This window comes from Ranitomeya variabilis, chromosome 3 (assembly GCF_051348905.1).
Source record: "Ranitomeya variabilis isolate aRanVar5 chromosome 3, aRanVar5.hap1, whole genome shotgun sequence".
NCBI lineage: Eukaryota > Metazoa > Chordata > Amphibia > Anura > Dendrobatidae > Ranitomeya > Ranitomeya variabilis.
Window position 1 is genome coordinate 670,308,447 of NC_135234.1, and position 23,689 is coordinate 670,332,135.

Below are 23,689 nucleotides of genomic sequence, written 5' to 3' on the forward strand. Positions count from 1 at the left end.
ATTCCCTATACATATGCATTGCTATGAGACTCCTCTTGTGCTATCCTGGCATAAATTCTAGACTGTGGGCCTCAAATCTCCCACACGATAAGTAGTTTTGGCCCTCATTTGGCACCAGGGCTAGGTTTTGACTACTAATGTACCTCTGCGCCCAATATCGCTAGATGTATGCTCTGGGCCGCCCCCGTTATTCATGCCAACACATACTTAAAGACCCCAAAGTCTGCTGTAGACAACAGAAATCTGGTATATAATACTTAATTTGCAAAGTTTGTGCAGAACACGAGGTTATGTAGAAATATGGCAACTTTTGCAGCTTTAATGCCTATTTTGGCCAGCTTATAAAAAGATGGTGCACATCACTCTGTAACAAGGGGGGTGCTCGGAGAGGGATACCACTCCCTTATCTGTAAAATTCCGGCACTCCAAATGTCTGCAATTTAGATTTGTTTTTAATGCAATCCCAAATTTATAACGTTTCGGTCTGTTACTTAGCTCCTATGAGGAAACATCGCTGTTTCCTCATAGGAGCTTATCCTCTACCACGCGCTGCTTACGACTGGCACCTTCACCCTTCAGCAATCCGTCTGAGGAAGGTCTAAGTAACAGATCGAAACGTTATAAATTTGGGATTGCATTAAAAACAAATCTAAATTGCAGACATTTAGAGTGCCGGAATTTTTTTATTTATTTTGGCCAGCTTCACCAAAATGGGCGGAGATGGGGTGGGACACTAAGTAGTGACATCCGCTAATTCATGACAAATTATGGCTTACCTTGAGCCACTAATTTTACTCCAGTACTTGACTTGATTTTGGGCAGGTACCTCTTTTAAGATGCACCTGATTCATTAAGAGGCATGTGTGTTATAAATGCATTAGTCGTCTCTGACTCCACCATGCCCCCTCATCAAGACTGGTGTGAGCAATGCTGGTCTTGATGAATCAGGGCCACAGTCTCTTTAAGCCGCACAGATTCCTTTAACTAAGAACATCTGTGAAAAAAAGTTTCTGGCAGGATTAGCTGATCAGAATCACGTATGAGGAATCAGAAATGTTTGATTTTAAAGGAAATGTGTCATCAAAAAATCAGAAAGTTGCCTTTTGTTTAAATAAGGTTTTATGTTACATTTTTTTTAGTAATTGACATTTTTTTTTATATCACTATCGATATGTAAACAAAAAAAATTCTCTTGCAGTTTTCACAGTGGCCACTAGGCCTAATATTAGATTACTACTTCCTGCTTTTCATATGGATATTAGCAACAATAGACGGACTCGTACCCAATTTGTTAGTATAGAAGTATCATCTGAGCATGCTCTAATCCAGCAAAAGTTCATTGTGCGGGAAGAGAGAGGAGGTGAGCTGTGAGACCATTGTGAATGATGGATTCTGTGTTATCAGCTTTGTATAAAGGTGATATCTGTCATTGTAATCCTGTCTGTGATGATAATAAGATGACTGAAAACCATCTGCATAGAACAAAAAGTAGGAATGAAATACTAGGCCTAGTTGCAAGTGTAAATGTTTAAATATAGATGGTGATATACGAGAATATAGAAAAAATAATCAACATTTAAAAAATGTTTTCAACATAAAACCTAATATAAACAGGTCATTTTCTGATGACACATTCCCTGCTGTTGCTATCCTCTCAATACCCCTGATTTGGGGAAGCTGAGGCATATAGTAAGATGCCTATACATTTTAGGTGCTTATACATTTGAGACAAAAGGATCGAGTGCTAGAATTCAAACTACCTGGTCCCTATTTTCCCTGGCAAGATAATTTCAGAAGAGTTGGGAAGCCCCAAAATCACTCGTCTGGTACCTCCTTCATTCCTTTTCCTTATCCCACAAATTCTGCATGCTCGGTTCCTCCATCCATATACACATTATGGAAATACTCTCCTTTATAAATCATTATTTCTAGTGTAGAGAACCTCCGTAATGCGGGGCAGATGGCCTATGACTTTGTGTGCATGAGCTCTTAGACTTGTTAGAAAACTTCCTACTAATATGTTGTTGGACAATTGCCAAAAGACGAGCACTCTCTGCAGTGCTGACTCGCTAAGTGCCCTCCATGGAGGGAAAAGGACCGTTAGCATATGTAAAGAGATTAGTTTAGTCCTGATTGGCTCTCAGGGGAGTCTTTTAGTGGCTCCTCTACTAGTTATATTCTCTTAGGAAATAACTCCATGTATTACATACCAAATATTGACACACAGTGTGACCAGGATATTGCCATTTCCCAGGGGTGTTGGCGGTAATGGGATGGCTTGTGCATGCAGTCGTTGCACCCCTTTGAGTATTACATAGGGGTAGTTCTATGACTTGTAATGAAAGCAAACTGAATTAAATTGGCATACACCCCACGTTCTGCTTGTCCAGATAAGATTACACATTGAGGTTAGCCATCTTGTCAATGTAACTGATTTATTCATTAAGCACCGTCATATTAAATGCATTAAATACCGTTATTGAACCATTAGCATTAAGTGAATTAAACTAAACCACAGACCTGCATGCGATGTGACAAGAGACCTGACATCCACAGCAAGGTGATTTAATACAGAGAGTTCTCTTATTTATGCCCACTAGCCTCTTGTATAGTTACTGGCTCTGTTAGCAAGAATGACTCATTCTGCCAGGCAGCAACTAAAAAGTAATCTATTTATGTCATTATCAAATTACCTCAAATGAACCACACCTAAAATGTTGTTTTTTGTGTATCTGAGTTACACAGTTCTTGTTACAGGAGAGATAACAGGATTTTATCTTCTTCTCCCCACCCATGAGCCGTTTTGGCAAAACCTGATATATACGCCTTGATTATTTTTGGACTCCAGATGCCTGGTCATTGGAATTTTCTGTAAAAAAAAAGTTTTAACAAGTTGCTCCTGAAAATATGAAAGAGCAGCTTTTATATGTTTAAAGGGGAAATACAACTTCAAGTAAATTTTCAAAATTGTCAATCATGTGTGTTTGCATGAGCAATAACATTAATTTTGTTCATTATATGTCTTGTATCATATATTTTTATAACAGTTTCCTCCTCTGCAGGCTTTATCTCTAATTTACAATTGACTCTGAGCTAGTAGGTGAATACTAGATGCTATAATGTCTCCCATACACAGAATACAGAGGTATTAATGCTCTTTTTCCATTTGGTAGCACACATACAGAAGCAACAGAGGCAAGGAGGAAATTATACAACAGTACTGAGCAGTGTAAATGTGAATCCATCTCTGCAGTAAGGTAACTAGAATCTGCAAAACCTTTTTTCTCTTCCTCACTCTTTGTTTTTCACTTTGTACCTCTCACCTCTTCCTCCTTTCAATATAATTTCTAACCTCGATTGGCTGGCAGTCCATTTTGTCTTGAACAAGATGGATTTGAGCTGTTTTGTTTTTTTTCAGAGTAGAAGTAAGTCCAGGGGTGGAGGGAGAGAAAGAAGTGTCTCATAAGTGGCTAAATAGATTTCTTTGAGAAGATATATTGCAAGCATTCTTATATACACTTGTTTTATTAATTCATGCAAATGTTTTTGTCAGTGCAGTCTTCATTTAAGATGGTTTCAAGGGGCATTTATTGAATTATATCTTCTCTTCACCAAAATGTAGTTAAAGAGCTATGAGTATAAAATACCATGTATGTCATCACTTTATAGTTTATGGGCAGCTGACCTCAGAGAGCCCCCAAATCCTACATATAAAGGGATCAGGATCACTGTTTTTCATTGCACAGTGGTGCTCTCAGCCACCTATGTGTGCAATTACCTGTAGCCAGTCTCATTGGTTTGAATGTAGAGGAGTTACACTGTAGAAGGTTGGGATGCAGATGTCACACGAGGAGGTTTTCTGTTATGATCCGGTGACCTTGGAGCCGCATGAGAGACTTTTTCAGGAGTAGGTGGTACCTGTACTGACCGCAAAACCTAAACTAACACCGCAACTAGAAGTAGCCGTGGGATGTACCTAACACGTCCTAGACACCTCGACACAGCCGGAGGACTAAATACCCCTATAGATGGAAATGGGAATTCTATCTTGCCTCAGAGCAGAACCCCAAAGGATAGGCAGCCCCCCACAAATATTGACTGTGAGTGTAAGAGGAAAGACACACACAGGCAGAAAAACAGGATTTAGCAAAAGAGGCACTTCTAGCTAAATAGAAAAGGATAGGCCAGAATACTAAGCGGTCAGTATTAAAATCCTAAAAAATATCCACAGCAGATAATACAAATATTCTACATCTAACTAAAGACACAGAAAGAATATCTGCATCTCCTGAGAATCCAGCATGACGGAAAAATCCAAACAAAGTCTAAGCTGGACAAAAACACAATGAATTGCACTGAATTGCAAAGCACACTGCAAGTGTGCACAGAGACAAAAAACCAGACACTTATCTTTAGCTAAATTGGCAGCAGGGCATGAGGAACCAGAGAGAGATGTAATCCCTCCAAGTACAATGGACGACTGGCAAGGACTCATGGATCCTGCAAACCTAAATACCTAGTAAAGCTGCAATCAGCAGAAACACCTGCCCTGGATTACAACCCCAAGACAACTGCACTACCACCAACAACCACCGGAGGGAGCCCAAGAGCAGAATTCACAACAGTTTTCGGAATCATCAACAACTGTCATAAAAGCGTCAGTATCTGCAGATTCCACAGATTCTTACATTCCTCCTTGTAACTCCATTGATAGCTATGATCAGCACAGAGTGATTCGGACATCGATGTTTAGAGCTGCAGCTGAGGTTGTTGATTGCCTTTGGTCACATGCTGCGGAAGAACCAGTCATGTCTGCTCTTTCCCTATATAAAGGAAACCTGTACCAGAAAAAATGCGATTAACCTCCACATATGGAGGTAATCTGCAGGTTAATAGCTCCGGCACCGCTCCCCTGACTGAAACCGCACCCTTGGCCCTGACTGACAGGGGTTTCAGTCCCAGGGGCAGCATGGGTACAGTCACTGCTCTGAGAATACAGAGTGGTGGCTGTAACTGCTGCCCAGGCCCTGACTGAAACTCCCTCTTTATTGGGGCTCAGCTGTTAGTAAGTGCCAGGGCATGGCTACATCTGACTCTCTGAATTCTCAGAGAGGTGACTGAACTAGTGCCGCCGACGCCCCCGTGACTGAAATGGGAACACTGCTGGGGAGAATAAAGTTAATTTTCTCCCCGCAGCTTTAGGCTAAGTGCAGGCACCGGCCAGCATTATAACACTATTAACCTGCAAATTAACCGCAAATCTGCAGGTTAATAGCGTTTTTTTCTGGTGACAGGTTCCCTTTAAGGCAGCTCTGCTTTCCAAGTGATGCTGGTAATATTTTCTCTATCCTGGTATGGAGAGGTGGACACATCATGGTTATTTGAGGTTATTTCCAAAGTTCTTGTGAGCCGTGTTTGATTAACCCTTTCTTCTAGATGTCTTTATATTACTTTATTGCCTATCAGCCTTTACACTTTATATTCCTTTGCTTATTTCCCTGAGAGAGTGCTCAGTGATTGTTCTTTTGTTTTACCCTGTCTGTCTTTTTGTATTACCCATATACACTGTACAGACTAGTGCTACTTAGGAGCATAGGAAGAAACGAGGCCCAGGCATACTCACCTTGAGGGGTAATTGTGACACCCCATGTTCTTGGTTGTCACAGTGGCATTGCTTTCCTCACAGGGAGAGTGATGTCATGCTTGGAAGCGAGGGAAGATCTTCTTTATCAGGTAACACAAGCATACAACATGTCCACACTCCAGGCCAGAAGGGGGAGCTCTGATCCAGCTTGTGGGTAGCTCCCCTATATATATTCTGGTCTGGAGGGAAAGCCAGTCAGTTCCTGTCAGAGAGTCAGAGAGTGCCAGACAGCAGACTGGAGCAGTCTGAGGCAGAGAGGAAGGTGAGGGGCCGTGCAGCCACGAGAGTGCTGCAGCTCCTGGATAGAGATAATACAGAATGAACACATTGTAGAGAGCGTGGAGGAGAGCAGAGCACAGGAGAATAAAGAACTGGGGAGAATAGCTGCGACTGAGCTACCTCTGTTGTGAACTCTATTTTTGGGCTCCCTCTAGTGGTCACAAGCGGTACTGTGTAGTGTTGTCTTTCTGCAGGTTGGCAGCATCAGCTGGTTCGTTATCCTTGGCTGGTTTCCTATTTAGCTCACCTGGATACTCAGTTCCTTGCCTGCTATCAATGTATTCAGTGCTCTTCAGATTCCTTGTGACTACCTTGCTCCCAGTCTCTCCAAGACAAGCTAAGTTTTTGTTTGTTCATTTTTTTATTATCAGCATTCATCATGTTTCTTGTCCAGCTTGCTAAAATGTGATTTCCTTGCTTGCTGGTTGCTCTAGGGGACTGAGTTTCTCCTCCCACACCGTTAGTTGGTGCGGGGGTTCTGGAAATCTCAGTGTGGATATTTTGTAAGGGTTTTTTACTGACCGCACAGACCCCTTTTCTATTTTCTGCTATCTAGTATTAGTGGGCCTCATTTGCTGAATCTGCTTTCACCCCTGTGTATGTGCCTTCCTCTTACCTCACCGTTATTATTTGTTGGGGGCTTCTATATCTTTGGGGATTATTTCTCTAGAGGCAAGTGAGGTCTTTCTCTCTAGGGGTAGTTAGTTCCTCAGGCTGGCTCGAGACGTCTAAGATTTTAGGTACGTTCACCGGCTACTTCTAGTGTGTTTGGATAGGTTCAGATTTGCGGTCAGTCCAGTTTGCCACCTCCCTAGAGCTTGTCCTATGTTTGTTACTTAGCTGGAGTAATTTGTGATCCTCAACCACTAAGGATCATAACAGTATAGCAGGCCAAAAAGTGTTTAATGCATCGCAGAAGTGGGATAAAAAGAAGACCTGAGTACATTTTTTTTTTTCTCCTCCCGCTTTTCCTTTGCTGCAGGCTGTTTAGCTTCTTTCATCCCCTTGAACTCTGGGTGGTTTTGAGCTCAGCTGCAGACATGAATGTTCAGACTCTGACTTCTAGTGTAGATCATCTTACTGCACGGGTGCAAAGTATTCGGGATTTTGTTATTCATAGCCCTATGTCAGAACCAAAGATACCCATTCCTGAGTTGTTTTCTGGAGATAGATCTAGGTTTCTAAATTTTAAGAATAATTGAAAGTTATTTCTATCTCTGAGACCTCGTTCCTCTGGTGATTCTGCTCAGCAAGTTAAAATTGTTATCTCCTTGTTGCGTGGCGACCCTCAAGATTGGGCTTTCTCTCTGGCGCCAGGAGATCCTGCATTGCTTAATGTAGATGCATTTTTTCTGGCTCTTGGACTGCTTTATGAGGAGCCTAATCTTGAGAATCAGGCAGAAAAAGCATTGCTGGCTATCTCTCAAGGTCAGGATGAAGCAGAGGTGTATTGTCAAAAATTTCGGAAATGGTCGGTGCTTACTCAATAGAATGAGTGTGCCCTGGCTGCAAATTTCAGAGAAGGTCTTTCTGAGGCCGTTAAGAATGTTATGGTGGGGTTTCCCACCCCTACAAGTCTGAGTGATTCTATGGCTTTAGCCATTCAGGTTGATCGGCGTTTGCGGGAGCGCAAATCTGCTCATCCTTTGACGGTATTTTCTGAACAGAGACCTGAGTCTATGCAATGTGACCGAACTCTGACCAGAATTGAGCGACAAAGTCATAGACGTCAAAATGGGTTGTGCTTTTACTGTGGTGATTCTACTCATGTTATCTCAGCATGCTCTAAAGTCTAAACGCTTAAAAAAATTCGCTAAACCTGTCACCATTGGTACTATACAGCCTAAATTTATTTTGTCTGTTACTTTGATTTGTTCTTTGTCGTCCTACCCGGTTATGGCTTTTGTGGATTCGGGTGCTGCCCTGAATCTGATGGATTTGTCGTTTGCCAGGCGCTGTGGTTTTGTCCTGGAGCCTTTGGAATTTCCTATTCCTCTGAGGGGAATTGATGCTACGCCATTTGTCATGAATCCCAATGGCTAGGGATAGCAAGGGACAAGCAAAGTAATACAAAATATCGGACGAGCTCTAGGGTGATGGAACCTGGGCTTACCGCTGCCCTACGCCTGACAAACGCAACTAGAGATAGCCAGGGAGCGTGCCTACGTTGGTTCTAGACGCCACGCACCAGCCTAAGAGCTAACTAGTACTGCAGAGAAAATAAAGACCTCACTTGCCTCCAGAGGAATGAACCCCAAAAGGTATAGTTGCCCCCCACATGTATTGACGGTGAAATGAGAGGAAGGCACACACATAGAGATGATATATATAGGTTCAGCAAATTGAGGCCCGCTGTAAACTAGAAAGCAGAACGATACAAAAGGGGTCTGAGCGGTCAGCAAAAAACCCTAATCAAAAAAACCATCCTGAGATTACAAGAACCCATGTGCCAACTCATGGCACATGGGGAGAACCTCAGTCCACTAGAGCTACCAGCTAGCATAGAGACATAATAAGCAAGCTGGACAAAAAAACCAACAACTGAAAATCAGCACTTAGCTTATCCTGAAAGATCTGGGAGCAGGTAGGCAGGAACCAAACAGAGCACATCTGAATACATTGATAGCCGGCAAGGGAATGACAGAAAGGCCAGGTAAAATAGGAACCACCCAGCCTCTGATGGACAGGTGGAAACCAAAGGCCGCAACCCACCAAAGTCACCCAGTACCAGCAGTAATCACCAGAGGGAGCCCACAAACAGAATCCACAACAGTACCCCCCCCTTGAGGAGGGGTCACCGAACCCTCACGAGAACCCCCAGGGCGATCAGGGTGAGCTCTATGGAAGGCGCGGACCAAATCAGTCGCATGAACATCAGAGGCGACCACCCAGGAATTATCCTCCTGACCATAACCCTTCCACTTAACCAAATACTGGAGTTTGCGTCTGGAAACACGAGAATCCAAGATCTTCTCAACAACATACTCCAATTCTCCCTCCACCAGCACCGGAGCAGGAGGCTCAACCGAAGGAACAACGGGCACCTCATACCTCTGCAACAACGACCGATGGAACACATTATGAATAGCAAACGATGCTGGGAGATCCAAACGAAAAGATACAGGGTTAAGAATCTCCGAGATCCTATAAGGACCGATGAACCGAGGCTTGAACTTAGGAGAAGAGACCTTCATAGGGACAAAACGAGAAGACAACCACACCAAATCCCCAACAAGAAGTCGGGGACCCACGCGGCGACGGCGATTAGCAAACTGCTGAGTCTTCTCCTGAGATAACTTCAAATTGTCCACCACCTGATTCCAAATCTGATGTAGCCTGTCCACCACCACGTCCACTCCAGGACAATCCGAAGACTCCACCTGACCAGAGGAAAAACGAGGATGAAACCCCGAATTACAAAAAAAAGGAGAGACCAACGTGGCAGAACTAGCCCGATTATTAAGAGCAAATTCGGCCAGTGGCAAAAAAGCAACCCAGTCATCTTGATCAGCAGAAACAAAACACCTCAAATAAGTTTCCAAGGTCTGATTAGTTCGCTCCGTCTGGCCATTCGTCTGAGGATGGAATGCAGACGAGAAAGACAAATCAATGCCCATCTTGGCACAAAACGTCCGCCAAAATCTAGACACAAACTGAGATCCCCTGTCAGAAACGATATTCTCCGGAATCCCATGCAAACGAACCACGTTCTGAAAAAATAAAGGGACCAACTCAGAGGAGGAAGGCAACTTAGGCAAGGGCACCAAATGAACCATCTTAGAAAAGCGGTCACACACAACCCAGATAACGGACATTTTCTGTGAAACCGGGAGATCAGAAATAAAATCCATGGAAATGTGCGTCCAAGGCCTCTTCGGGATGGGCAAGGATAACAACTACCCACTGGCCCGAGAACAGCAAGGCTTACCTCGAGCACACACTTCACAAGACTGCACAAAGGTACGCACATCCCTAGACAAGGAAGGCCACCAAAAAGACCTGGCCACCAAGTCTCTAGTACCAAATATTCCAGGATGACCAGCCAACACAGAAGAATGGACCTCGGAGATGACTCTACTGGTCCAATCATCCGGAACAAACAGTCTTTCTGGCGGACAACGATCCGGTTTATCCACCTGAAACTCCTGCAATGCACGTCGCAAGTCTGGGGATACGGCGGACAATATTACCCCATCCCTAAGGATACCAGTAGGCCCAGAGTCTCCAGGAGAGTCAGGCACAAAACTCCTGGAAAGAGCATCTGCCTTCACATTCTTAGAACCTGGCAGGTATGAAACCACGAAATTGAAACGAGAAAAAAACAACGACCAACGAGCCTGTCTAGGATTCAAACGCCTGGCAGACTCAAGGTAAATGAGATTCTTGTGATCAGTCAAGACCACCACACGATTTTTAGCACCCTCAAGCCAATGACGCCACTCCTCAAATGCCCACTTCATGGCCAAAAGCTCCCGATTACCCACATCATAATTGCGCTCGGCGGGCGAGAATTGTCATGATCTCAATGGCAAGAGATCATAGCATCAGCATATATAGGAACTAGCTCTTGGAAGATGGAAACTGAGCCGACCATGAACTAAACCTAACGCACAACTAGCAGTGGCCGGGTAGCATGCCTACGTTGATTCTAGATGCCCAGCACCAGCCGGAGGACTAAATAAAGCTAGCAGAGGAAAATATTAGTCCTAGCTCACCTCTAGAGAAATACCCCGAAAGGAGACAGAGGCCCCCCACATGTATTGGCGGTGAATCAAGATGAAATAACAAACGTAGTATGAAAATAGGTTTAGCAAATTTGAGGTCCACTTACTACATAGCAGAAGACAGAAAGGACACTTTCATGGTCAGCTAAAAACCCTATCAAAACACCATCCAGAAATTACTTTAAAACTCTGGCATTAACTCATAACACCAGAGTGGCAATTCCTGTTCACAAGAGCTTTCCAGACACAGTAACGAAACTACAGCTGTGAACTGGAACAAAAATGCAAAAACAAACATGGACAAGAGTCCAACTTATCTAGTAGTTGTCTAGGAGCAGGAACAAGCACAGAGAGGCTTCTGATAACATTGTTGACCGGCAAGCAACTAACAGAGCAGCAAGGTTATATAGCGACTCCCACATCTTGATGGGAACAGGTGAACAGAGAAGATGAAGACACCAGTTCAATTCCACCAGTAGCCACCGGGGGAGCCCAGAATCCAAATTCACAACAGTACCCCCCCCTCAAGGAGGGGGCACCGAACCCTCACCCGAACCACCAGGGCGATCAGGATGGGCCCTATGAAAGGCACGAACCAGATCAGAGGCATGAACATCAGATGCATTCACCCAAGAATTATCCTCCTGGCCGTATCCCTTCCACTTGACCAGATACTGGAGTCTCCGTCTGGAAACACGAGAGTCTAAGATTTTCTCCACAACGTACTCCAACTCACCCTCAACAAACACCGGAGCAGGAGGCTCAACGGAAGGCACAACCGGTACCTCATACCTGCGCAATAATGACCGATGAAAAACGTTATGAATAGAAAAGGATGCAGGGAGGTCCAAACGGAAGGAAACAGGGTTAAGAATCTCCAATATCTTATACGGGCCGATGAACCGAGGCTTAAACTTAGGAGAAGAGACCCTCATAGGGACAAAACGAGAAGACAACCACACCAAGTCCCCAACATGAAGACGAGGACCAACACGACGACGGCGGTTAGCAAAAAGCTGAGTCTTCTCCTGGGACAACCTCAAATTGTCCACCACCTGCCCCCAGATCTGATGCAATCTCTCCACTACAGCATCCACTCCAGGACAATCCGAAGATTCCACATGACCAGAGGAAAATCGAGGATGAAACCCCGAATTACAGAAAAACGGGGACACCAAAGTGGCAGAGCTGGCCCGATTATTGAGAGCGAACTCCGCCAATGGCAAAAAAGCAACCCAATCATCCTGGTCAGCAGACACAAAACACCTCAGATATGTCTCCAGGGTCTGATTAATCCGCTCAGTCTGGCCATTCGTCTGAGGATGGAAAGCGGACGAAAAAGATAAATCTATGCCCATCCTAGCACAGAATGCCCGCCAAAATCTAGACACGAATTGGGTCCCTCTGTCAGAAACGATATTCTCAGGAATACCATGCAAACGAACAACATTTTGAAAAAACAGAGGAACCAACTCGGAAGAAGAAGGCAACTTGGGCAGAGGAACCAAATGGACCATCTTAGAGAAACGGTCACACACCACCCAGATGACAGACATCTTCTGAGAAACAGGCAGATCTGAAATAAAATCCATCGAGATGTGCGTCCAAGGCCTCTTAGGAATAGGCAAGGGCAACAACAATCCACTAGCCCGAGAACAACAAGGCTTGGCCCGAGCACAAACGTCACAAGACTGCACAAAGCCTCGCACATCTCGTGACAGGGAAGGCCACCAGAAGGACCTTGCCACCAAATCCCTGGTACCAAAAATGCCAGGATGACCTGCCAACGCAGAAGAATGAACCTCAGAGATGACTCTACTGGTCCAATCATCAGGAACAAACAGTTTATCAGGTGGGCAACGATCAGGTCTATCCGCCTGAAACTCCTGCAAGGCCCGCCGCAGGTCTGGAGAAACGGCTGACAATACCACTCCATCCTTAAGGATACCTGTGGGCTCAGAGTTACCAGGCGAGTCAGGCTCAAAACTCCTAGAAAGGGCATCCGCCTTAACATTCTTAGAACCCGGTAGGTATGACACCACAAAATTAAACCGAGAGAAAAATAATGACCAGCGCGCCTGTCTAGGATTCAGGCGCCTGGCAGTCTCAAGATAAACCAAATTTTTGTGGTCAGTCAATACCACCACCTGATGTCTGGCCCCCTCAAGCCAATGGCGCCACTCCTCAAAAGCCCACTTCATGGCCAAAAGCTCCCGATTCCCAACATCATAATTCCGCTCAGCGGGCGAAAATTTACGGGAAAAGAAGGCACAAGGCCTCATCACGGAGCAGTCAGAACTTTTCTGCGACAACACTGCCCCAGCTCCGATCTCAGAAGCGTCGACCTCAACCTGAAAAGGTAGAGCAACATCAGGCTGACGCAACACAGGGGCAGAGGAAAAACGGCGCTTAAGCTCCCGAAAGGCCTCCACAGCATCAGGGGACCAATCAGCAACATCAGCACCCTTCTTAGTCAAATCGGTCAATGGCTTAGCAATATCCGAAAAACCAGCAATAAATCGACGATAAAAGTTAGCAAAGCCCAAAAATTTCTGAAGACTCTTAAGAGAAGAGGGCTGCGTCCAATCACAAATAGCTTGAACCTTGACAGGATCCATTTCAATGGAAGAGGGGGAAAAAATATATCCCAAAAAGGAAATCCTCTGTACCCCAAAAACACACTTAGAACCCTTCACACACAAAGAATTAGACCGCAAAACCTGAAAAACCCTCCTGACTTGCTGGACATGAGAGTCCCAGTCATCCGAAAAAATCAGAATATCATCCAGATACACAATCATAAATTTATCCAAATAATCGCGAAAAATATCATGCATAAAGGACTGGAAAACTGACGGAGCATTTGAAAGACCAAAAGGCATCACTAAATACTCAAAGTGGCCCTCGGGCGTATTAAATGCGGTTTTCCACTCATCCCCCTGCCTGATTCGCACCAAATTATACGCCCCACGAAGGTCAATCTTAGAGAACCACTTGGCCCCCTTTATGCGAGCAAACAAATCAGTCAGCAACGGCAATGGGTATTGATATTTAACAGTGATTTTATTCAAAAGCCGATAATCAATACATGGTCTCAAAGAGCCGTCTTTTTTTGACACGAAGAAAAAACCGGCTCCTAAGGGAGATGACGATGGACGAATATGTCCCTTTTCCAAGGACTCCTTTATATATTCACGCATAGCAGCATGTTCAGGCACAGACAGATTAAATAAACGACCCTTTGGGTATTTACTACCCGGGATTAAATCTATGGCACAATCGCACTCTCGGTGCGGAGGTAACGAATCAAGCTTGGATTCTTCAAAGACGACACGATAGTCAGACAGGAACTCAGGAATTTCAGAGGGAATAGATGATGAAATGGAAACCACAGGTACATCCCCATGAGCCCCCTTACATCCCCAGCTCAACACAGACATAGCTTTCCAGTCGAGGACTGGGTTGTGAGATTGCAGCCAAGGCAATCCTAGCACCAAATCATCATGTAGATTATACAGCACCAGAAAGCGAATAATCTCCTGGTGATCCGGATTAATACGCATAGTTACTTGTGTCCAGTATTGTGGTTTATTATTAGCCAATGGGGTGGAGTCAATCCCCTTCAGAGGAATAGGAGTCTCCAAAGGCTCTAAATCATACCCACAGCGTTTGGCAAAGGACCAATCCATAAGACTCAAAGCGGCGCCAGAGTCGACATAGGCGTCCGTGGTAATAGATGACAAAGAGCAAATCAGGGTCACAGATAGAATAAACTTAGACGGTAAGGTGCAAATGGAAACAGATTTACCAAGCTTTTTAGTGCGCTTAGAGCATGCTGATATAACATGAGTAGAATCACCACAATAGAAACACAACCCATTTTTCCGTCTAAAATTCTGCCGCTCGCTTCGGGACAGAATTCTATCACACTGCATACTCTCTGGCGATTTCTCAGTGGACACCGCCAGATGGTGCACTGGTTTGCGCTCCCGCAAACGCCTATCGATCTGAATAGCCATTGTCATGGACTCATTCAGACCCGCAGGCACAGGGAACCCCACCATAACATCCTTAATGGCATCAGAGAGACCCTCTCTGAAAGTCGCCGCCAGGGCGCACTCATTCCACTGAGTAAGCACAGACCATTTACGGAATCTTTGGCAGTAAATTTCCGCTTCATCTTGCCCCTGAGATAGGGACATCAAAGTTTTTTCTGCCTGAAGCTCCAAATGAGGTTCGTCATAAAGCAACCCCAAGGCCAGAAAAAACGCATCCACATTGAGCAACGCAGGATCCCCTGGTGTCAATGAAAAAGCCCAGTCTTGAGGGTCGCCCCGGAGCAAGGAAATCACAATCCTGACCTGCTGTGCAGGATCTCCGGCAGAGCGAGATTTCAGGGACAAAAATAATTTGCAATTATTTCGAAAATTCTGAAACCCAGATCTATTCCCCGAGAAAAATTCCGGCAAAGGAATTCTCGGCTCAGATACAGGTGCATGACAAACAAAATCTTGCAAATTTTGTACCTTCGTGGCGAGATTATTCAAACCTGCAGTTACACTCTGAAGATCCATTGCAAACAGGTGAACACAGAGCCATTCAAAGGAGAGAAAAAAAAAAAAAAAAAAAATTTCAGCAGACTACTTATTTCTCTCCTTTCTCAGCCAAGGATTTTAACCCTTTAGTGGCCTGTCAAACTGTCATGATCTCAATGGCAAGAGATCATAGCATCAGCATATATAGGAACTAGCTCTTGGAAGATGGAAACTGAGCCGACCATGAACTAAACCTAACGCACAACTAGCAGTGGCCGGGTAGCATGCCTACGTTGATTCTAGATGCCCAGCACCAGCCGGAGGACTAAATAAAGCTAGCAGAGGAAAATATTAGTCCTAGCTCACCTCTAGAGAAATACCCCGAAAGGAGACAGAGGCCCCCCACATGTATTGGCGGTGAATCAAGATGAAATAACAAACGTAGTATGAAAATAGGTTTAGCAAATTTGAGGTCCACTTACTACATAGCAGAAGACAGAAAGGACACTTTCATGGTCAGCTAAAAACCCTATCAAAACACCATCCAGAAATTACTTTAAAACTCTGGCATTAACTCATAACACCAGAGTGGCAATTCCTGTTCACAAGAGCTTTCCAGACACAGTAACGAAACTACAGCTGTGAACTGGAACAAAAATGCAAAAACAAACATGGACAAGAGTCCAACTTATCTAGTAGTTGTCTAGGAGCAGGAACAAGCACAGAGAGGCTTCTGATAACATTGTTGACCGGCAAGCAACTAACAGAGCAGCAAGGTTATATAGCGACTCCCACATCTTGATGGGAACAGGTGAACAGAGAAGATGAAGACACCAGTTCAATTCCACCAGTAGCCACCGGGGGAGCCCAGAATCCAAATTCACAACAGAGAATTTTCTAGAGAAGAATGCACATGGCTTCATCACCGAGCCATTAGAACTTCTCTGTGACAAAACCGCCCCCGCTCCAATCTCGGAAGCATCAACCTCAACCTGAAAAGGAAGTGAAACATCTGGTTGACACAACACAGGAGCAGAAGAAAACCGGCGCTTAAGTTCCCGAAAGGCCTCCACGGCCGCAGGAGACCAATCAGCAACATCAGCACCCTTTTTAGTCAAATCAGTCAAAGGTTTAACAATACTGGAAAAATTAGCAATGAACCGACGATAAAAATTAGCAAACCCCAAGAACTTCTGAAGGCTCTTAACAGATGTAGGTTGTGTCCAGTCACAAATCGCCTGAACCTTGACGGGATCCATCTCAATAGTAGAAGGAGAAAAAATGTACCCCAAAAAAGAAATCTTCTGGACTCCGAAGAGACACTTTGAGCCCTTCACAAACAGAGAATTGGCCCGCAGAACCTGAAACACCTTCCTGACCTGTAAAACATGAGACTCCCAGTCATCAGAAAACACCAAAATATCATCCAAATACACAATCATAAACTTATCCAGATATTCACGGAAAATATTGTGCATAAAGGACTGAAAGACTGACGGAGCATTGGAGAGTCCAAAAGGCATTACCAAATACTCAAAATGGCCCTCAGGCGTATTAAATGCGGTTTTCCACTCGTCACCCTGTTTTATCCGCACCAGATTATACGCACCGCGAAGATCTATCTTAGTGAACCACCTAGCCCCCTTAATGCGAGCAAACAAATCAGTCAATAATGGCAGTGGATACTGATATTTGACTGTAATCTTATTCAGAAGGCGATAATCTATACAAGGCCTCAGGGAACCATCTTTTTTGGCCACGAAAAAAAAACCTGCTCCCAGAGGGGACGAAGATGGACGAATATGTCCCTTTTCCAAGGACTCCTTAATATAATTCCGCATAGCAGTATGCTCTGGCAGTGACAGATTAAATAAACGACCCTTAGGGAACTTACTGCCAGGAATCAATTCTATAGCACAGTCACACTCTCTATGAGGAGGGAGCGAATTGAGCTTAGGCTCCTCAAAAACATCCCTATAGTCAGACAAAAACGCAGGGATCTCAGAAGGAGTAGATGAAGCGATTGAAATCGGAGGTGCATCATCATGAACCCCCTGACATCCCCAGCTTAACACAGACATTGTTTTCCAGTCCAGGACAGGATTATGAGTTTGTAACCATGGCAGACCAAGCACTAGTACATCATGTAAATTATACAGTACAAGGAAGCGAATCACCTCCTGATGAACGGGAGTCATGCGCATGGTCACTTGTGTCCAATACTGCGGCTTATTCATAGCCAATGGTGTAGAGTCAATTCCCTTCAGAAAGATAGGAACTTCCAGAGGCTCCAGACTAAAACCGCAGCGTTTAGCAAATGACCAATCCATAAGACTCAGGGCAGCGCCTGAATCCACATAGGCATCGACGGAAATGGAAGACAGTGAAAAAATCAGAGTCACAGACAAAATGAACTTAGGCTGCAGAGTACCAATGGCAAAAGATTTATCAACCCTTTTGGTGCGTTTAGAGCATGCTGATATAACATGAGCTGAATCACCACAATAAAAACACAATCCATTTTTCCGCCTATAATTTTGCCGTTCACTTCTGGACTGAATTCTATCACATTGCATAGTCTCAGGTGCCTGTTCAGAAGACACCGCCAAGTGGTGCACGGGTTTGCGCTCCCGTAAACGCCGATCAATCTGAATGGCCATAGCCATCGACTCATTCAGATCTGTAGGCGTAGGGAACCCCACCATAATATCCTTAATGGCCTCGGAAAGACCATTTCTGAAGTTTGCAGCCAGGGCGCACTCATTCCACTGAGTAAGCACCGACCATTTCCGAAATTTTTGACAATATATTTCCGCTTCATCATGCCCCTGAGAGAGGGCTAATAAAGCCTTTTCAGCCTGAATCTCCAGGTTGGGTTCCTCATAGAGCAATCCCAATGCCAGAAAAAACGCATCCACATTGAGCAATGCAGGATCCCCTGGTGCCAATGCAAATGCCCAATTCTGAGGGTCGCCCCGCAGGAAAGATATTACAATCTTAACCTGTTGAGCAGGGTCTCCAGAGGAGCGAGATTTTAAAGAAAGAAACAATTTACAATTGTTCCTGAAATTCAGGAAGGTAGATCTATCTCCAGAAAAGAACTCTGGAATAGGAATTCTAGGTTCAGACATGGAAGTGTGAACAACAAAATCCTGTATGTTTTGAACTTTTGCCGCGAGATTACTCAGGCTGGAAGCCAAACTCTGGACATCCATGTTAAACAGCTAATATCAGAGCTATTCAAGGGTTAAGAGGAGGTAAGAAGCAGCTAGACAGCAATTAAGGGCTAGGCAGCAAAACTCTGAAGGAAAAAAAATTTTTTTTCCCTTAAACACTTCTTTTTCTCCTGCTTCAGCCCAAACAATTAACACTTTGTGGGCCGGCTATACTGTCATGAATCCCAATGGCTAGGGATAGCAAGGGACAAGCAAAGTAATACAAAATATCGGACAAGCTCTAGGGTGATGGAACCTGGGCTGACCGCTGCCCTACGCCTGACAAACGCAACTAGAGATAGCCAGGGAGCGTGCCTACGTTGGTTCTAGACGCCACGCACCAGCCTAAGAGCTAACTAGTACTGCAGAGAAAATAAAGACCTCACTTGCCTCCAGAGGAATGAACCCCAAAAGGTATAGTTGCCCCCCACATGTATTGACGGTGAAATGAGAGGAAGGCACACACATAGAGATGATATACAGTGGGGCAAAAAAGTATTTAGTCAGTCAGCAATAGTGCAAGTTCCACCACTTAAAAAGATGAGAGGCGTCTGTAATTTACATCATAGGTAGACCTCAACTATGGGAGACAAACTGAGAAAAAAAAATCCAGAAAATCACATTGTCTGTTTTTTTATCATTTTATTTGCATTTTATGGTGGAAAATAAGTATTTGGTCAGAAACAAAATTTCATCTCAATACTTTGTAATATATCCTTTGTTGGCAATGACAGAGGTCAAACGTTTTCTGTAAGTCTTCACAAGGTTGCCACACACTGTTGTTGGTATGTTGGCCCATTCCTCCATGCAGATCTCCTCTAGAGCAGTGATGTTTTTGGCTTTTCGCTTTGCAACACGGACTTTCAACTCCCTCCAAAGGTTTTCTATAGGGTTGAGATCTGGAGACTGGCTAGGCCACTCCAGGACCTTGAAATGCTTCTTACAAAGCCACTCCTTCGTTGCCCTGGCGGTGTGCTTTGGATCATTGTCATGTTGAAAGACCCAGCCATGTTTCATCTTCAATGCCCTTGCTGATGGAAGGAGGTTTGCACTCAAAATCTCACGATACATGGCCCCATTCATTCTTTCATGTACCCGGATCAGTCGTCCTGGCCCCTTTGCAGAGAAACAGCCCCAAAGCATGATGTTTCCACCACCATGCTTTACAGTAGGTATGGTGTTTGATGGATGCAACTCAGTATTCTTTTTCCTTCAAACACGACAAGTTGTGTTTCTACCAAACAGTTCCAGTTTGGTTTCATCAGACCATAGGACATTCTCCCAAAACTCCTCTGGATCATCCAAATGCTCTCTAGCAAACTTCAGACGGGCCCGGACATGTACTGGCTTAAGCAGTGGGACACGTCTGGCACTGCAGGATCTGAGTCCATGGTGGCGTAGTGTGTTACTTATGGTAGGCCTTGTTACATTGGTCCCAGCTCTCTGCAGTTCATTCACTAGGTCCCCCCGCGTGGTTCTGGGATTTTTGCTCACCGTTCTTGTGATCATTCTGACCCCACGGGGTGGGATTTTGCGTGGAGCCCCAGATCGAGGGAGATTATCAGTGGTCTTGTATGTCTTCCATTTGCTAATTATTGCTCCCACTGTTGATTTCTTCACTCCAAGCTGGTTGGCTATTGCAGATTCAGTCTTCCCAGCCTGGTGCAGGGCTACAATTTTGTTTCTGGTGTCCTTTGACAGCTCTTTGGTCTTCACCATAGTGGAGTTTGGAGTCAGACTGTTTGAGGGTGTGCACAGGTATCTTTTTATACTGATAACAAGTTTAAACAGGTGCCATTACTACAGGTAATGAGTGGAGGAAAGAGGAGAGTCTTAAAGAAGAAGTTACAGGTCTGTGAGAGCCAGAAATCTTGATTGTTTGTTTCTGACCAAATACTTATTTTCCACCATAAAATGCAAATAAAATGATAAAAAAACAGACAATGTGATTTTCTGGATTTTTTTTTCTCAGTTTGTCTCCCATAGTTGAGGTCTACCTATGATGTAAATTACAGATGCCTCTCATCTTTTTAAGTGGTGGAACTTGCACTATTGCTGACTGACTAAATACTTTTTTGCCCCACTGTATATAGGTTCAGCAAATTGAGGCCCGCTGTAAACTAGAAAGCAGAACGATACAAAAGGGGTCTGAGCGGTCAGCAAAAAACACTAATCAAAAAAACCATCCTGAGATTACAAGAACCCATGTGCCAACTCATGGCACATGGGGAGAACCTCAGTCCACTAGAGCTACCAGCTAGCATAGAGACATAATAAGCAAGCTGGACAAAAAAACCAACAACTGAAAATCAGCACTTAGCTTATCCTGAAAGATCTGGGAGCAGGTAGGCAGGAACCAAACAGAGCACATCTGAATACATTGATAGCCGGCAAGGGAATGACAGAAAGGCCAGGTAAAATAGGAACCACCCAGCCTCTGATGGACAGGTGGAAACCAAAGGCCGCAACCCACCAAAGTCACCCAGTACCAGCAGTAACCACCAGAGGGAGCCCACAAACAGAATCCACAACAGCCATTGGCTGAGAATAAGCCTCAGTATTGGACGCAAATGACCATGTGCATGACTCCCGTACATCAGGAGGTGATTCGCTTTCTTGTTTTGTATAATTTGCATGATGTTGTCGTTTTGGGTCTGCCATGGCTGCAGGCTCATAATCCAGTTTTAGATTGGAAAGCTATGTCTGTGTCAAGTTGGGGTTGTCAGGGAATTCATGGCGATACTCCGTTGGTGTCTATTGCTTCTTCCACTCCTTCTGAGGTCCCTGAGTTTTTGTCTGACTACCAGGATGTATTTGATGAGCCCAGGTCCAGTGCCCTGCCCCCTCATAGGGATTGTGACTGTGCTATAAATTTAATTCCTGGTAGTAAATTTCCTAAAGGACGACTTTTTAATTGGTCTATACCAGAGCATGCTGCGATGCGGAGTTATATAAAGGAGTCTTTGGAGAAGGGACATATTCGCCCATCCTCTTCCCCTCTTGGTGCAGGAATTTTTTTTGTGGCCAAGAAGGACGGTTCTTTGAGACCTTGTATAGATTATCGTCTTCTGAATAAAATCACAGTCAAATTTCAGTATCCTTTGCCACTATTGTCTGATTTGTTTGCTCGGATTAAGGGTGCCAGTTGGTTCACCAAGATAGATCTCCGTGGTGCGTATAACCTTGTGCGCATTAAGCAGGGAGATGAATGGAAAACAGCATTTAATACGCCCGAAGGCCATTTTGAGTACTTGGTGATGCCTTTTGGACTTTCTAATGCTCCTTCTGTGTTTCAGTCCTTCATGCATGACATCTTCTGAGAATATCTGGATAAATTTATGATTGTTTATCTGGATGACATTTTGGTCTTTTCTGATGATTGGGAGTCCCATGTGAAGCAGGTCAGGATGGTGTTTCAGGTCTTGCGTGCTAATGCTTTATTTGTGAAGGGCTCAAAATGTCTCTTCGGAGTACAGAAGGTCTCCTTTTTGGGTTTTATTTTTTCTCCTTCTACTGTGGAGATGGACCCAGTCAAGGTCCAGGCTATTCATGACTGGACTCAGCCCACGTCTGTTAAGAGTCTTCAGAAGTTCTTGGGTTTTGCTAATTTTTACCGTCGTTTCATCGCTAATTTTTCTAGCGTGGTTAAACCCTTGACGGATTTGACCAAGAAGGGTTCTGATGTGACTAATTGGTCTCCTGCGGCCGTGGAGGCCTTTCGGGAGCTGAAGCACCGGTTTTCTTCAGCTCCAGTCTTATGTCAGCCAGATGTCTCTCTCCCCTTCCAGGTCGAGGTTGATGCTTCTGAGATTGGAGCAGGGGCTGTTTTGTCGCAGAGAAGCTCTGATGGCTCTGTGATGAAGCCATGTGCTTTCTTTTCAAGAAAGTTTTCGCCTGCCGAGCGGAATTATGATGTTGGTAATCGGGAGTTGTTGGCTATGAAGTGGGCATTTGAGAAGTGGCGACATTGGCTCGAAGGAGCTAAACATCGTGTGGTGGTCTTGACTGATCAAAAAAATCTGATTTATCTTGAATCTGCCAAGCGCCTGAATCCTAGACAGGCTCGTTGGTCGTTGTTTTTCTCCCGTTTCAACTTCGTGGTCTCATACCTGCCTGGTTTGAAGAACGTGAAAGCTGATGCACTTTCTAGGAGTTTTGTGCCTGACTCTCCGGGAGTTTCTGAGCCGGCTGGTATTCTCAGAGAGGGAGTGATTTTGTCTGCCATTTCCCCAGATTTGCGACGAGTGCTGCAGAAATTTCAGGCGGATAGACCTGACCGTTGTCCACCAGAGAGACTGTTTGTCCCGGATAGATGGACCAGCAGAGTTATTTCCGAGGTCCATTCTTCGGTGTTGGCGGGTCATCCTGGGATTTTTGGTACCAGAGATTTGGTGGCTAGGTCCTTCTGGTGGCCTTCCTTGTCGCGGGATGTGCGTTCCTTTGTGCAGTCTTGTGGGATTTGTGCTCGGGCTAAGCCTTGCTGTTCTCGTGCCAGCGGTTTGCTTTTGCCTCTGCCTGTTCCGAAGAGGCCTTGGACGCACATTTCCATGGATTTTATTTCGGATCTTCCAGTATCTCAGAAAATGTCTGTTATCTGGGTGGTGTGTGATCGTTTTTCCAAGATGGTCCATTTGGTGCCCTTGCCTAAGTTGCCTTCTTCCTCCGATTTGGTTCCTCTATTTTTTCAGAATGTGGTTCGCTTGCACGGTATTCCTGAAAATATTGTGTCTGATAGAGGATACCAGTTTGTGTCCAGGTTTTGGCGGACTTTTTGTGCTAAGATGGGCATTGATTTGTCTTTTTCGTCGGCCTTCCATCCTCAGACTAATGGCCAAACCGAGCGAACTAATCAGACGTTGGAAACTTATTTGAGATGTTTTGTTTCTGCTGATCAGGATGATTGGGTGACTTTTTTGCCATTGGCCGAGTTTGCCCTTAATAATCGGGCTAGTTCTGCTACTTTGGTTTCGCCTTTTTTCTGCAATTCTGATTTCCATCCTCGTTTTTCCTCGGGTCAGGTTGAGCCTTCTGACTGTCCTGGGGTGGATTCTGTGGTGGATAGGTTGCAGCAGATTTGGAACCATGTGGTGGACAATTTGAGGTTGTCACAGGAGAAGGCTCAGCGCTTTGCCAACTGCCACCGCAGTGTGGGTCCCCGACTTCGTGTTGGGGATTTGGTGTGGCTGTCTTCTCGGTATGTTCCTATGAAGGTCTCCTCTCCTAAATTAAAGCCTCGCTTCATCGGTCCTTATAAGATCTTGGAAATCCTTAACCCGGTGTCTTTTCGTTTGG

General features: G+C 44.7%; 1 long non-coding RNA gene across 1 annotated transcript in view; it reads left to right on the forward strand.

Annotated features, from left to right (window-relative positions):
* LOC143818492 (uncharacterized) overlaps nucleotides 1-23,689 on the forward strand; it is a 175,865-nt gene that overhangs the window by 149,861 nt on the left and 2,315 nt on the right. Inside the window, exon 2 of the long non-coding RNA XR_013224572.1 lies at nucleotides 3,174-3,257. This is a non-coding gene — a long non-coding RNA (uncharacterized LOC143818492). The remainder of the gene's footprint in view (nucleotides 1-3,173; nucleotides 3,258-23,689) is intronic.